Consider the following 16,578-nt stretch of genomic DNA (forward strand, 5'->3'; position numbering starts at 1 on the left):
GTTTCTGCTTTCTCAAGTGTAAAACAGGTAAAATATTTCAGAAGCTACTTGTGCACTTTAATTGGTTGATTGCTTCCTATATACTGGATAAAAGGAAATTACTGCAGGTATAAACATCACATTGCCCTTTTATATTTTGTTTTAACAAGAATGACAAGATTTTCTCATTCTTCCTCTTATGCTTATCTAGTTTGTCTGCCTGACTTCTTTTTTTTTTTTTTCCCATGCCTCTTCTCTTGTTTTTCTGTCTGTGCTTTTCTTCTCTCTTTCTTGCCTATTTTATTCTGCTTCTCTTTCTTCCTGCTCTGTTTCACCATATTCTTGACATAAATAATTTTTCTTTTGGAATCTCACTGAGTATTCGATACACTGAGGCACATTTTTGCTGCTTGCTGCGTACACACTCTGTGGAAAATCAGTCTCTGTAGGATGAGTGGGTACATGCTTCTTATTCCCAAGTACCTCTGCCTCCTGCATGCAAATGCTTCAGGGTCTGCTGGAGTCAAACCCACCCTGAGAAGCTCAGGATTACAAAAAGGACAGCTGCCAGCTCAGTTTTACCCATGATTCTGGTCTGGAGACTCTCAAGGAACTTTAGCAGAAAAAGCTACTGCTGAGTCATAGCTGCTGACTTGAACAGGCCTGAGAAACAAATCTGTGACCCAGCTATTGATTGGACTGTCATTTCATAGTATATAGTAAATACCCAGAGGCACTGGAACAAGAAGAAAAGGAGTTGACAGACCAGAAAAGGGGGAGTAGGCTTAAGGGGCTGGGGGGCTGAGTTACACCAGAAGGGCCCAAGTTACCTTAGAAGGGACCTGTGCCAAAGGGACAAAACTTCCCAGCAACAGAGTCATTCAATCTGAATGCTTCTATTATTACTATAGAAATGTTTTTAAAGTAGTAAAACTTTGTTATATGAGAGTGGAGATACTTCATCAGTGCAGACAATGCAAAGTAATATGTAGACATCCCAGTACATCTGGCTACAGAACCACAGTGGTACATTTGCATCTTCCATGATATGGCAAAGAACAAAAATTTCTACAGGCAATCTTTTTGAAACAGTTCATTATTGTTTTGGGGTTTTTTTTAACTGTCTCGTCTCTTTCATTGTATTCTTTGCTCTTTTAGCTGTCAAAACACTCATTTCTACTCAGAGAAAGCTAGAATTGACTGCTGTCCTTGGGCATCACAAGACCAGATAAGGTTAGGATATTGGTTTACAGCAGGTCCTCAACATAGTGCCCTCTCCAAACCCCAGAGTTTTACTGTACTGTCCTGGTTATGCATTGGTTTGTTGGGTTTTTTCCTCTGTGGGTCTATAAAAGCTATAACTGATGTATCTATAAAAGGTATACCTCATGGCCTGAATGGAAGTTCAAGGATGTCAAAAGGAATATTAAGGAGGGTTTGTCATAGAATAAAATTTGAAAATGGTAGTATGTTTCTTTTCCATTGCATTTTCACTCAAAGAACAATACCTAAAGGAAGCATCCATTGCATGCTGGCATATTCTAGCCATCATGAATCATGTGTCCACTGGAACTTTACTGGCAGGTTGTCATTCACTTTAATATCTTGTAATTTATTTGTTGAATTCTGTGTATTCTGTGAGTTTTATTCTCCTGCTATGTACACACATACAGGTTATCTTGCCCCTACCCTTTCTGACACGGGTGCAGAAAGAAAGGGCTGATCATTGGGTGCAGGTGTAAAAACTGTACAAGGTACCTTCACTAACAGCTGTGCGGGTGAAGAGAAGAGGGATCAGAATAAGAGATCTAGAGGAGCAAGGCAACTGGTTTTTAATATATATTGAGTGAGTTTGTCTTATTCTAGCAAGGACTGCTCAAATACAAATGCTCCAGGGTGTAGTTTTTTGGTTTGTTATTTTTTTTTGTTTTTAAAACAATAGAATGTTTTGGCCTAATACAGCCAAAACAGAGTATTCTCCAGTAGTTCTTCTTCATTATCAGGAAAAAATCAAACTAATCTTCTTGCCCTATATTTCCAGCAGAATCTTTACATTTCTCTAGCTTTTCCATTGAGAAAATGAAAGCCACATTTATTAAATGACCTTTAGTTTTTGCCATCTAGTCAAGCACTCTTTGCACTGGAACAGTAATACCATTATCTTGACCTTTGTCTCCCTCATACAGTTTCTCTTCATGCCTGTCACAAGCATTGGCTCAGCTAGTAAGAAGGAGAAAAAATTATAAAAAGGAAAAACTACAATCCGATTCAAATTTGTAGGCAATGTAAGCCTCTGGAGATGTTTGTTCCAGCTATGCTTGCTTTCATTCTGTTTATTTTTACCTTTTCAGCCTATGTTTTCTATTTCTTTCCTAGATTTCCTTTTTTATTCTATTTTATGTCTATTCAACCAGGTATATATGTGTGGAGAAACAAAGTTTAGGACAAGTTTAATGCAAGATTTTTTTTGGTCTGAGTCATAGTTGTGGTTTGCCTTGATGGAAAACGTTTCACAATAGCATGCTGTTGCATTTCCACGTGCAAAACAGTTCTATTTCTTTGAAGTTAAAATGAAAGGGCTTTACTGTTTTCTCTGACTTCAACATAATCAAGCAGCAAGTGTCTATGCCTAAATGCTGCATTTAACTTTCAATCTGACCTTGGATTAATCCCTTTACCTCACCATGCCTCTGTTTCCTTTCCTGCCCTGGATCAGCATGCAAGCAGTGCAGTGATAGTTGGGGAGCTCAGTCTTAATTCTCTAATACAGCTGGAAAAAATCCCTCAAGACATAAGCTAACAGATTTCAAGCCATGCTTGTTGGCTACTTTCCAGCCTGAGTGAAGTGCGGAGCTACAGGACAACTAATATGGCTTGAAAATATCACTTGAAAGCCTTTACCTTGATAGTGTTTTGACCAATTCGTATCTTGCAGAAAGACATTCAGTTTCTATCTGAAAACATAAAGAGATTTACAGTATACCAGTTCTTTCCATAATTTTGTCCTTTGTTGTGTAATTTATTTCCAAGCACATTGCACACTGTTGTAACACATAAATTTAATAAAAAATGTAATCTACTTTGTTTCCTTCCTTTCCTGATATGTAGGAAAGAACTATGGAGAATATACATTTAAGGACAAGTGACAGGGCTTCACTCTCTTTTCTAATCGCAAGGACTCCTGAAATGGGGCTGATGTGCATACAGATAGATGATTTCCTGTTGTTTGTTTCTAGTCTAATCAAGCTGATTGGAATGAATGATAATGGTGATGTCTTTAGCACATACCAGAAATTTTCTTTGCTTTCGAGCTGGAAATCATTTGCAGTTTTCAGCAGCAATAGCAGTTGACTTAAGATGGGATATTTGATCATCAGCCTTATAATGGGAGTTGCTGGTTTTTTCACATATATGGCTGCTTACAAGCTTAGAAAATAACAGCATGCTTCATCCATCGATCTGAAAAAGCTCTCTGTAAAATAGGGTCAGCATTGTTACTCCCATCGAACAAATGATGAAATGGAGGAGCTGACAGAGAGAAAAACTAGCTCCATGTGATGAGCAGCCTGCCAGCAGAAATGGCAGAGGACTCGGGTTCTTCTGTGGTTTGAGCCCCAGAGGCCCTGTGACTCCCTGCTTGAAAAGCTTGAGCCGATATATCATAGTTAGACTTATCAAAAATTCAGAATCGCGGTGATCCCAAGAATAGACTGTTCCCCAAATAATCAATGGCCAGACTTGCACAAAGTCTATTTCTATTCCAATCCTTTAAATTAATTAGGACTTGGTAGTTCAAAACCTAGAGTTATTTGTATCTGCTCTTATGGTAAACTTCAGTCTTCAGTACTAAAACACAAAATACAAAACATGAATCATACAAACCCATGGGTTCTTTGAAAGGGGAATATAAATGTGTAAGTGAGTCTTGGGTAGGAATGCTTTTTATGTATGGGCTTTGTGGAAAAGGAAAAACATTGTACTTTTGGACAGTACTGACATCTACCTGTGTGTAGACAGGGTGCTATCTGCCCACAGTGCTAACTGAGGACGCATTCCACATGAAAATAAAAGGAAGTGCTAATTACAGTATATCATACGGTGTCTAAGATTTGTGCATAATTTTTTAATTTCCTATTACCTTTCTGTTATCTTCCCATTCATTGACTTAATTGATACACTACCTACCCTCTTTTGTGCCAAATACATTTGTTTTCTTCCTTCTAGGTCACAGTTTTACAATTATCACCATAGCAACATTCCAGCTATAAGAAGATACATCTTCTGAATGGCTAGTGATACAACATTAACTGTTAGAACATAACATTTTTCATGTTGTAAACATCTGGAGTTCACAATCAGTAAAGATCTGTTAAAATGTCTGTAGCTCTTTAATAATCACCCAAGGCTGCACTTGCAAGCTTTATTGGGATGCATTTACAAACACTCCTTAGTCACCAGGCCTGGAATGTGATAAAAATAAGCTTTATTCCAACACAAAAAATTACAATATAAAGTTCAGTTTACAAGTCATGTGGCTTAAAAAAAAAAAAAAAAAAAAAAAAAAAAAGAGAGAGAATTTGAACTGGTCTTTGTGTCAAGGCCTTTATTTCAGAGAGTTGGGCCATACTCCATTCCTCTGCTGTTCCCAGCCTATTACCTACAGCACTAATATTGCTATTTACTGGCTGATTATATCCTTTGGCAAGATTCGGACTGTGTCTACTTCCCTGCTGCAAACTAATCAGTTTTCAAAATTAGTTATTGATCTCAGGCTCATTGTGGAGGACAAATTTAGTGGCTGGTTCATTGAGTATCAACACTGCCACTCTTTGTGTGAGCTGCATAGAAGTGAAAACAAACAAGATATTCAGGCCCACGCACATATATAATCATCTAATATAAGGAGGCACAAGGCAAGTATAAACACACTGGCAAATGAAATAGCTTTTTTATGAGAAAGATAACCTAAAGAAATCCAGACTATTCCTCTGTTAAGGTACACATATAATTCTTACTATCTACTGCAGAGTGTTTATCTGAGAGAGAACATGTGTATCAGCACTATTACTGGAAAACATTACTAGTACTTAATTTGAAGTGTTTTGGGTTTGGGGCTTGTTTGGTTTTGTTGTGCTTTGTTTTTTTGTTTTTTGTTTTTAAGGTAGGAAATTAGCTTATTTTTTTAAAATAGACTGTTCTTGAGGTTTTAAGTTGCTAATCTGTTTGATGAAGTCAGAAATATTTTCAAATAATAGGTACCTGTAGTTGGGATTTATGTTTCAGTGACAAACAACAGGCTGCCATTATCTATTGCCTAGATCTGCCAAATCTACATTAAATCTTTTCAGTGATTATATTATCATTGCTTTGGTTGTAATGGAAACTTTTCAGATGCAAGAAATTTTAATTGGGAAAGTTTCCCTGTAAAATGTCGAGACAGAAGTATATAGTCAATAACCCAACATTTTCCTGGAGGTGAAAGGACCATGCCCAAGCTGTTTCTCTACCTGAATGGAAATACATGAACACTAGGTTACATGTTTCTAAATTTCAACTGCAAGTAGACCTATACAAATTTTGAAATCTAATTGTTTTTCTGAGAAAAGAGATTCCCATATAGGTTCAGCTGCAAGAATGCATTTCCTAGTAAATTTAGGAAAGGTCTTCATTCATAGAAGCATATTTAAAATATTAAAAATATCAAAAATTATTTTAATAACACTCTACTTCCATCCCACTACAATAATTTTATTATATTTGAAAAAACTCAATTCCAGAAATGTTTTTTTTTCTTTCTTAAACATTATTCTCAGTCTTTGCACTGGAAGAAAAAAAAAATCTTCTAAACATTTCACTCTTGAAACCGCATACAAAGTATCTGCCAATTGTGTGTGTGTGCGCGCGTGTGTGTATAAATACATAGTTGACAATTAATTTAAGATGTTCAGTAAGTCTTTTATTATGAGCTCCCTGAATTTTATTTCAAGGTGAGTATTTAAAAAGTGTCCAAAAATGAGAATGTCAAAACCATTATTTCCATAGAGTTTTCATTTAAAACTACAATTTTCCAAAATTCACTCAAAACTTGGCCCAAATTTCCCAAAAGGTTTATGAACGTGGACTCAGTTTTTGATTTATGAGAAAACCACAAACCAGGTCCTTGGCTTTGCTTGAGTTTTGAGACTTTCATGGTGTGGTTTATTTTTGATGTACAGAAAAACTGGAGCCTTGATGAATAGTTGGTTGTCTGTGATTATGTTTGTTATTTCAGTGATTCACACACTCAAATTTCCAGAACAAAAGTTTTTTATTTGCATTGATGCAAATTAGAAATTACTATGAGTTTTATTACAAGGTTCATTTTAAGTTGAACATACATTCCTGTATGCTTAAGATTACAATAAAACTCAGTAACAGCTAGAGTATGCAAACAGTACAAATCCTAAGTACCATGGGAAGTGAATCTTAGAAAAGAAATAATGAGACATTAAAGTTACCTGCTTTGCCATGTATTTTGCAATTAGTTTCTGTTACACTGTGATGCATTTGAAACATGCTACTAATTTTCCACAGTTCGTGAACGAAGTCAGTGTGTTAGAACAGCATTCTCAATTTTGCCTCTTCAACTTATTATGATGTAGCACATGAATCCATATATTTGACTACAAAATATGAGTTAAAACCTTCCATGGTTAACATATACTTTGAGCCAAATACTCCTTAGTCACCTATGTTCCTGCGTTAATGTATCTGAAATGTTTCAGATTTAAATCTGGATTTTGCTTTGGTCTTCTTTAGCAATAGTTAAGATATCCTCTATTTGTTTTAACTTGATATGCTGCTACAGAGAGTAGAAACTATGTGTCAGAACACCACTTCTTATTTCTGTAAATATTGTCCTTTTCTTTCCTCAGATTATTAGAGGTGTAGAATTATTTTTTCCCCAAAAATGATATCTAGAGTAAGGCAGCATATCTATTAAGTTTGATATAATTGTGCTCTGATGTAATATGAAGAAGTTGGACCCATTCTTTAATTTTTTAAAAAGTTCTGTAAAAAGAAAGGCAGTATAGAACTTTTTCTTTCATTTGAATTACATGATTTGAATAGATCTCTTTAGTGACTGCTGATGCCTTAAGCAACTTCTGTAAAGTTTTCTTTAGGTCTGCTCCATTTTTTAAATCAAATTGCATCTACAAAGCAGAAAAGTATTTTAAGGCATATGAATGAATTAAATATTTAATCAATTTAATCTGAAGATGTACAGGAAAATCTAAAAAACCATTTACTTGTTTCAGTGAAGCAGTCAGTGGACTTTGTATACAACTGATCTATAAATATAAGTAAATCAATAAAATATTTTAGACCTCCATATCTTAGCCTATCTAGGTCACTGAAATGCTATATTCTCAAGGGAATTAATGAAATTAAAAACTATATTACTTTTTTATTTGGGCATCCTCTCTCTGCCTCTATTTTCTCTGCTTTCAGATCCAGAGTGAATGCTTCCACTTGTATCTACATTGACAGAGGTAGCACAACCATCTTTTCTCCTAGATTTTCATTAGACTAAAACTGCACTGAAGAGCAATATACTTAAAAATATTTCGGCACACTCAAAGACACGACTGAGCAACTAAAAAAAAAACATTAAAATGAAATGTAAAAGTTTGCATGCAAGATGTATTTTCCTAAGAAACAATCTCTCATATGGAATTCAATCTATAATTTACTGACATTTAAGAAAAAGATGTGGAAAATCAAATTCTGAAAAACTCAGAAGTGAAGGTGTACTACTAGCATACTGGAAGCCAGTACTGAGGTATAATTAATAAAATTTTTGAAATGGAGATCAACAGAGCATTAGTTGTATCAGTGAGATGTTGTTACGCTAGACAACAGTAAACTAAAATGGAGTAAGCTTTTGATTTGCATTTAGTTCTGATTCTTTTTCCAACTGGTTTTCTCCCAATATTTTTTTAGCAACTTTGTGTGGTTGTATGACAATTAAAAATCTTTTAATATCTTTTAATTATTTTTTCTTCTTACAAAAACTATGCTAATTTTATGGGGTTTTATGTTTTCATAGTAGAAAGTTCATTTGCTATGTTGGTTATCTCATATGCCAACACTTTTGATAGACAATTAAAATCTGTTAATAGAATAACAGTTTCCTGGTTGACGTATGTAAGGTTTATGAACCTTGAGTGTTGCTTTGGAAATTTTTAACAATTTATTTTTTGTACTGTGTATATGTACTATCTTTGCAAAATATCTTATTTCAGTTGAATGTTTTCAAGGCTGGAGATTAATTTTTTGGGGAATTATTTCTTCATCTTCAGTAAGATAATGAAAAAGGAATAAGGCCGATCATTTCTCCATAATTAATCAAAGGAACTTTATGATGGTGTGGCCTAACTGGAATCCTATTGTTTTTCAAAACTGTTTTCTTGAATAATTTCAGTTAACCAGATACTTTGAGATAGATCTGTACTTCAGCTCCCTAGATATTACCAGTATATGAAATAAATGAACCTTCTCTCTGTACACAAGACGATTATCTGAGTTTTAGCTTTGAAGGATGAAGATCTTACCTTCTTCAGTCTGTTGGACATGGGGAGATTTCCAAAGCAAAAATAGAGCACCACATACTGAAGTCTCCCTGGATGTCAGCACAGCTGTGCTCCTACACAGTGCATTCCACATGGATTCAGAGCAAGGGGGTGGTCGGGTCTTCGTACCCTGACATTTTGGGCTGCAATAAACGAGGCCAAGTGTAAGCCAGTAATTTCAGCATTTTGTGTGACTGCCTGTTCTCCCACATCAGAGGAGATGGTCAGTCAGCCGTATACATGTAGTGATTTTAGATATTGCTGTGGGTAAAACCATCTCAGTAGTGACTCCCAAACATCCCCAAAACTGTAGAAGCTGCCATCTGAGGGTCAGCTTTCACGTGACACCTAGGCCAGTTTTACAGGTAGCTGTAATTGAGAAGGGTGGGCAGTTGACCTGGGGACTTTTCTTCGGTGGCTGGGGTATGTGAATGTGCAGCTGGAGAGTGGCAGAGGGGAGTTGGGAGGGAACCCCTCTTTTGGACACCACTGATACTTAGGTCACCTACCACTAATTTGCACCAAGAACAGCACAGTAAGTGTAGCCAAACATGGATCCTTTTCTAAATGAAGTATTTGCTCTCTTATTAATTTACCCACACAGAAAATTATTTCCCAAATTAACTAGCAGTGGAGAATAGCCTAAGAAAATTTACTCCACAGCTGGATCAAGAAAAAAGTAGTCCTCCATAGCGCACATAACAGGAGTTGTCATACTGCTGACAGCTGATGAAAACACATTTCTGGAAAGCAGAGCTTGTATTATATGACTATGTAATAACAGCATTCTAGCAATGTCTGTCCTACTAAATTCATACCTACCACCTAACCAAGAGTAACACAACTGAAAGTGATCTGCTGAGAGGCACTGAGCATTCCCAGATTAACATGATCTTAAAAGAAGCAAGCAAAGTTAGTGCATCTGCATCCTCCCTTTGAGTTTGATCACCAAACAGACCACAGCTGTGACTACAGCTACATCTCTAGTATTACTGAGTTGTAAAAAAAAAAAAAAAACAAAACAAAAAAACCAAAACCAAAACTAAACAAAAAAGAAAAGCAACAATAAATGTTTTCATATAATTTCCATCTATCTTTGGTGCTACAAATAAGGATTAAATGAATATAATAATTTAGATGAAAGTAACTGAAAACATGACATTTCCATTCCCACACCCAGAGTACATTCATCATTCAACAGCAAGGTAAGTTACAGACATAAAATCTAAGTTAGGAGGAGGACAAGTCCCTGTGACTTTGAGTGGTTTGAACTGTTCGTATCTTTTTTCATTCTAAATCATCAGCTGCTAATAAAGCTAGCAAAATTACTACAGATTTAGCATCTAATATAAGTGAATTTATCATCTGTGAAATTCAAGGCAACTGCATTTGGAGTCTATTTGAAGATGCTTAGAAATGCACAAGCTATCCCCATGAAGGAGAGGTAATGGCATTCACTGCAAATAGCAGTTTTGTATTTTAAATTTGTGATGCGGCTGTTCAGTCCAGAAGGAATTAATCCTTTCTTAGACTTGATCCAAGCATAATTACACCAAGGCTTTTATGGCTGATCAAGGTAGAAACATTATTACATCTTTGGTGCAACTCTGTTTTCTTTTATGTAGACTTTTTTCCAGTAAAAAGTGAGAGTTTTGAAATGTGCAACCCAGTTTAAGTCAATCCCAAACACTACTGAAATAAAGAAATCCAAATAGTGTTAAGCAGGTTGATATCATGCAGCACTCGACTAGATTCCTTCTATTTAAAATATTCAGGTTTGCTTATACACTGCCTTTGAAGCTCAAAGCACAGTATTTGGTTCATTTAACAACTGCAGACACTCCATTAGCCTTTCTCACTACCAACTTCACATCCCATATGCCTGCCTGATTCATCTGTCACATTTTGTCAAATGCAAGCACTCTCAGGGAGCAGCCATGATTTTACAGTGCATTGCAAAATGGGGCTCCAACCTGAATATCCACTGAACCACAAACTAAAATTTTAATAATAGAAGAGCAAATGGAACCTCTGTAATCATGAGGACTATGAGCAAGGAGTGGTTACATTGATGTAGATATGTGGTGGGCAATAAGATATGTAAATCTTTACTGAATGAATAACATAAGGAGGGAAACGTCAGGTTAGATTATACAGTCAATATTCTGCCTTTGAAAGTACCCAATAAAAGATGCTGAGAAGAAAGCTTAATAGGCCAAGTATATAGAATCCTTTCCTGATGATTACCTCCTTGTCTCAAAACAAAAAGAAAATGCAAAAATCTATGGATTTGGCTTTTTAGAGTAGAAATAGATGATATGGAATTAACTACAATCTAAATACATATACCTCAACAATCTGGCCACTGACATTTCCATACTTCAATTAATATGCATTATGATTCCTGTGATGATAGTATGCTAAAAAAAGCATTATTCTAAACAGTAGGAGGATGAGGAGCAGTTTTAGTATGTTATTGTCAAGATTTATGTATTAATACACATATAAATTGCTCTTTGTCTCTGCACATGCACTCATATATACACACATATATATAAAGTGTATACAACTATAGCAGAAATCTATTACAGTGACTTCTTACTGTCATTCTGACAGAAATTATAACTTATATTGAGTGCAGAATATCTAATTTTATAGCAACAGCTGTATCATGGTCCAAATAACTTCTTCCCTAAGAACTCTTTTTTTTTTTTTCATATTCTTATATGCAAATTGCAAGGTAATCTCCTTGAAAATAAGTCACAAGTCTCTCCCTGTAAATAATAAGAAAATCTTTAGCATGTAAGAGACAACTTTTTTTGCCACTTCAGTTATTTAGACTGTATACATATCAAGCTAGTGCATAATGATATAAGAACAGCTGTACTAGTTAAGTTATATAGTCACTATCCTTCTTGGAGAGTAGTCAGTAAAAGTGCTTAGGAAAGAGTTTCATAAAAGACTACCTATAGAGCATTTTCTTAGTATATTCTCTCATTTTCAGACAATCTGTGGCATCAAGATTTCCTGAGCCAGAGGCTGCATGCACATCTTTGTGCTTAATGGCCCTTAATGGATCTTTTTTTCTAATCATTTGCCTAATTATTTTTTTAACTCATTTATCCTTTTGGCCTTCACAACATCCTGTGGCCATGAGTTCCACAATTTAATTATGTGTTATGTGAATAAGTACTTCCTTTTGACCCTGGATGCATTAAGAATATTTTATCTGTATTTCTTCCTTTTTTTTTTAATTTTTTTTTTAATTTTTATTTTTTGCTGATGCCTACACAGCAGGAGCTAACTGCTTGGAAACTTTGTTCTTTAGACTTTACCTCAGTGTTCTTTGAATCTGAAATGGCCCTTTTAATGTTGGCATAAGCAAGCATATGGACTATAAACTGTACATAAATGATGGCTATATCCTGGCACGTACAAAAACTATGTTTCTAGTTCAGCTCTTTCTTTGTTTACTAGAATGTTCTATTTCCTTTAGAGACTGTGGGTCCCTGATAAACTTTTGTGGTCTTATCTTTTATGAATCCAAACCTCTACGAGCTGTGAAGAATGAAGGAATTAAAAAAAAAAATAAAAATAATTTAAAAACCAAAACAAACAAAAAAACAACCAAACAAAAACCCCACCCAAAGCCACAAAAAACCCCAAACCCAGATGATATTATAAATTTGAACTAAAAACCTACAAAAATATTGGATTTGGCCTGAACAGTATGCGAGAAAGGGAAGGTTAGTATTCATGTTTCCTAAATCAGATAAATTCACTATGGCCATTGGCAGATCCAGCTTTATCCTGTAAACAAAGGGAGTTGCTCTTGAATCTGTCATTGGTAAATCTGGCCCAAAGAAATGAGGCATAACTGAATATCAAGATTTCTTCATTAAAAATAAGGATGTCAACTTCTTAAATGGAAGCAAACAGGAGTTTTGAATGAGTATAACACCATTCACAATTGAGGTTTTTTTCGCTAAATAACTAAATGTGGATATATGGCCATACCTGAGGTGCTGTAGACTAAAAATATCAGCTTTAAAACTTTTCATTTAGTCTGACAGAGGTAGAAGAAATAAATCAAAGAATAAATCTGATGAAATCTCTGAAGCTAAGGTTTTATTTCAGACTAATTGAAAGAATCACTTTTGTGGACAATGTACTTTATTTTAATCTGACTGCTACCTATTTTATGCCAGTTTTATTTTAAAATTTTTCTTCATATTTCTCAGCCAAATGTTCTTCCAATGGCCTTGAGTCAGCCACTGCTGACCAGAAGATTATAAATAATAATACATAATATGGATAACATCCTTCCTAGAGAGATTATCACGAATTATTTTGCACCCTGTTGAGCATATCATGACTCCTGGTGTGATGCTTGGCAGTTCACCATCCTCCAAATGCACTGCTTGGTTGTTTCCTATATCCTGCAGTTTCTGACTTTGTCATGGAGATTATCTGTCCTCTTGTTTTGCCATTAGCATGGATATAAAACTCTATTTGTAATACTGAAGTTACTAAGTGATTTTTCAGAACCTTAAGTGTAAATGTACAGTCTTCATGTAAACTGTTTAATACATTTTCCTATAAATCCTTAAGTTGACTACATCACATCTTGGAAGTTCAACTACATGGAAGTTCAATACTTTTATATTATAGCAACTGAAAATGTAAGATGTGCTTTAATAGGAAAGGTAATACAGCTTAATTATCTGATACAGCTATGAGATTGCTATGAGGCTGTTTTTTGGCTAGCTAAACCTGGTCGTAAAACATGTCTTCCTTTTTAACTAAAGAAATACACAATAAAGCTAGGAGAACCTGTATCATATCAGATGCCTCTCATGATAAATGGTGGCAATTGGTGTGATTTGAATCTTGCTGTCATATCTCCAGCATGTTTTGAAAGGACAGCTGAATCAACTGGTGAGTCTGATGACTGTTCAAAAGGAAAAAAATGAGCATATCAATATGAAAATATATATTGTACCTGATTTGATATCACTAATAGGCCAGCAACAAAAAAGGTCTGTTTCCTGGAATCAAAGGGTCCCTGGACTCATGCCACGTAAGAAGGCAAAGGGTAGGTGAAGGTATCTGCCTGCTTGCTGACTGTTGCATGACCAGAGTTTCACAGCTGAGTCTTCCATTTCCTGGACATCCTCCTCCTTATTTCTGGCATTTTGGAGCATTGCCATGCACAGGGGTTTGAGAATTAAAATCAAGGCAGCCTCAAGACATAGCTGACTGAAATGTTTATATGCCTTACAATGTATCCTGTCGTCATAGCCAAACTTCAAGGAACAGATGATTTCTGCCTTAGAAAACTACATGATGAAAATCCGGAAGGGGCTCTGTGCTATGAGCTATTCAGACTTCTTAAATTGCATTGTTTAGCCTAAGACATGAGGATACTATTCCTTTTCTAGAACATAACAGCTTGCTATTTCAAACTGGAGGATGGTACAAACACAACAATATTAAAATCAGTAACATATTTTCCATTAAAAATCCCCACTATAGTGGACCTTTCAGGTTTCTACAGGGAAAAAAAAGTTAATATGGTCTTGCTTAGCTTTTAACATTTTAGCTTGGAACTGATTTTAAGTGCCTCTTAAATACAGAATAACTCTTATCTAAATATTTTATTCAGCTAAGAAATTATTTATTTCAGGTTTGTCTTTAAGAGTTCAAAAGTTTTGTAGGGTTTGTAGAGCTGATCTCTACCTTTTCTTTGCAACCACAATACTATGCCAAATAATTGCTACACCCATGCTTTGAGGGAGGCCTGGCTTTCACCAAAGGAGTCTTTTGTTTAGGGCTTGTTAAAAAATGGAAATACTATCTGTATTGTTTTGTATTATTTGTACAACTAGCAGTGGTTGTCACCACAGTATGTTAGAAAAAGAGAAAAAATGCCTATGGAGACTATCAGAAAGATAGGGCTCTCTCACAGGAGGCTCTCAGGTTCCAATGAGCTCTTCCAACACTCTAATTAGGTTAGTTTTAGGGAAGGCAAACTGTCAGTAACTGCTCTGGCCTGCAGTGTTTGAGTCCTCGCTTTCCCTTGCAGTAAAAAAACCCACGTGCAAACATGTATACACACATATATATATATACATGCACATATACATATACATGGGTATATATTATATATGGGTGTATACATATATATGGGTGTGTGTGTGTGTATATATATATGGGTGGGCAACTGCTACCTTGTAAGCTAAATGGAAAATAAGTTTTTTTCTTACCATTTGGAAAGAACTTAATTTCTAGTCCCATCTTGGTCTTTATCACAATCTCTGTCCTCCCTTTTAATCTTGATGTCGCAGTTCAATCCTGCTATCTCAAATCTTCATACTTGTGCCTCTGCTAATAGTTTGATGTGTCTTACACTATATAGAGCTGACATAGAACATATGGTAGATTACTGAGCACAGAAGTATTAGCCAGGATTTCTACAGAGAAGCTATCCATGATACAAAATGTATCACTAAAACTTAAATAGATGATTAATATTTCATTAAATACAATAATAAAATCAGCTGATCTCCCAAAAACTTACTAAAGCCTAAGTCAAATATTGTTGCCAGGGTTTGGATGTTTTATTGTTTCTTTTTCTTAGAAGAACTGAAAAGCAGTAAGATTTACCTGATCAGTACTTTATCTTAAGAGATTTTACTGATGCTGGATGTTTGCTGTTTGAAAAGAAACACTTTAGTTTGGTCTGACAAACATTTCTTGATGGATAAGTAAAAGCATTCTATGCATATCTAGAAATATTCTAGAAATACTTAAGTATCAGCAGTAGTGTGGCCAGCAGGACTAGGGAAGTGATCATCCCCCTGCACTCGGCACTGGTGAGGCCACACCTTGAACACTGTGTTCAGTTTTGGGCCCCTCACTACAAGAAAGACCCTGAGGTGCTGGAGCACATCCAAAGGGCAATGAAGCTGGTGAAGGGTCTAGAGCACAAGTCTTATGAGGAGCAGCTGAGGGAACTGGGGTTGCTTAGCCTGGAGAAAAGGAGGCTCAGGGGAGACCTTATCGCTCTCTACAACTACCTGAAAGGAGTTTGTAGACAGGTGGGTGTCAGTCTCTTCTCCCAAGTAACGAGTGATAGGATGAGAGGAAATGGCCTCAAGTTGTGCCAGGGGACGTTTAGATTGGACATTAGGAAAAATTTCTTCACTGAAAGGGTTATCAAGCACTGGAACAGGCTGCCCAGGGATGTAGCTGAGTCATCATATTTGGAGGTATTTAAAAGTTGCAGTGCTTAAGGACGTGGTTTATTTGTGGACTTGGTAGTGTTAGGTTAATGGTTGGACTTGATCTTAAGGGTCTTTTCCAACTTAAATGATTCTATGATTCTGTGAACTGGAAGTAGGAAAAAAATGAAAATTTTTATGGAAATGTATATTCAGTCAAATCGGGGCAAATTACATGAATACTTTTGTTTATTATTTTGCATATTCTATGCAGTATTTTGAGACCTCCATCCTTACCTTAGAGTTAGTATTATAACTGCAGTTAACATGGGCAGTATATAATCACAAGTCAGGATTGGGCTTTGCAAGGTCCTGGTGCCCTGATCACACTACTGCTCTCATCCAGTCCATATATCCTGACCTCCTTGGTGTGGAAATGAGCATCCCCAGATGGGACCTTGGTAGGTTCTTGCTACTTGAACAGTACAGAACTGAGACACAGAGTGTACTTTCAGACCTGTTATAACAGAGGGTTTCCTCTACCTTCTGAGACCCACCAGATTTCAGATACCCCTTATTTAAACACGCCTCGAGCACTTAGGCACAGCATGCTTTTCTGGGCTGTCATCAGGTGTCTTCATTACCACAGACCCAACAACTCCGTCTCCTTAGAAGGGGCAGAAAAGCAAGCCAGTGAGTTCTGGATATATTTGACTATATTTGGTGCTCTTCCCACAGATTACACTTGAGTAAGCTCACAAACA

At 35.9% G+C, this 16,578-nt stretch overlaps 1 protein-coding gene and 1 long non-coding RNA gene across 7 annotated transcripts in view; one reads left to right on the top strand and one right to left on the bottom strand.

Annotated features, from left to right (window-relative positions):
* The window catches only part of ROBO2 (roundabout guidance receptor 2), a 946,026-nt gene that overhangs the window by 408,707 nt on the left and 520,741 nt on the right, over positions 1 to 16,578 (top strand). The window lies entirely within an intron of this gene.
* Positions 1 to 16,578, bottom strand: part of LOC122152937 — an 80,994-nt gene that overhangs the window by 21,409 nt on the left and 43,007 nt on the right. The window contains exon 2 of the long non-coding RNA XR_006164918.1: positions 8,574 to 8,734. This is a non-coding gene — a long non-coding RNA (uncharacterized LOC122152937). The remainder of the gene's footprint in view (positions 1 to 8,573; positions 8,735 to 16,578) is intronic.

This window comes from Tyto alba, unplaced genomic scaffold (assembly GCF_018691265.1).
Source record: "Tyto alba isolate M040663 unplaced genomic scaffold, T.alba_DEE_v4.0 Super-Scaffold_14, whole genome shotgun sequence".
Lineage (NCBI taxonomy): Eukaryota > Metazoa > Chordata > Aves > Strigiformes > Tytonidae > Tyto > Tyto alba.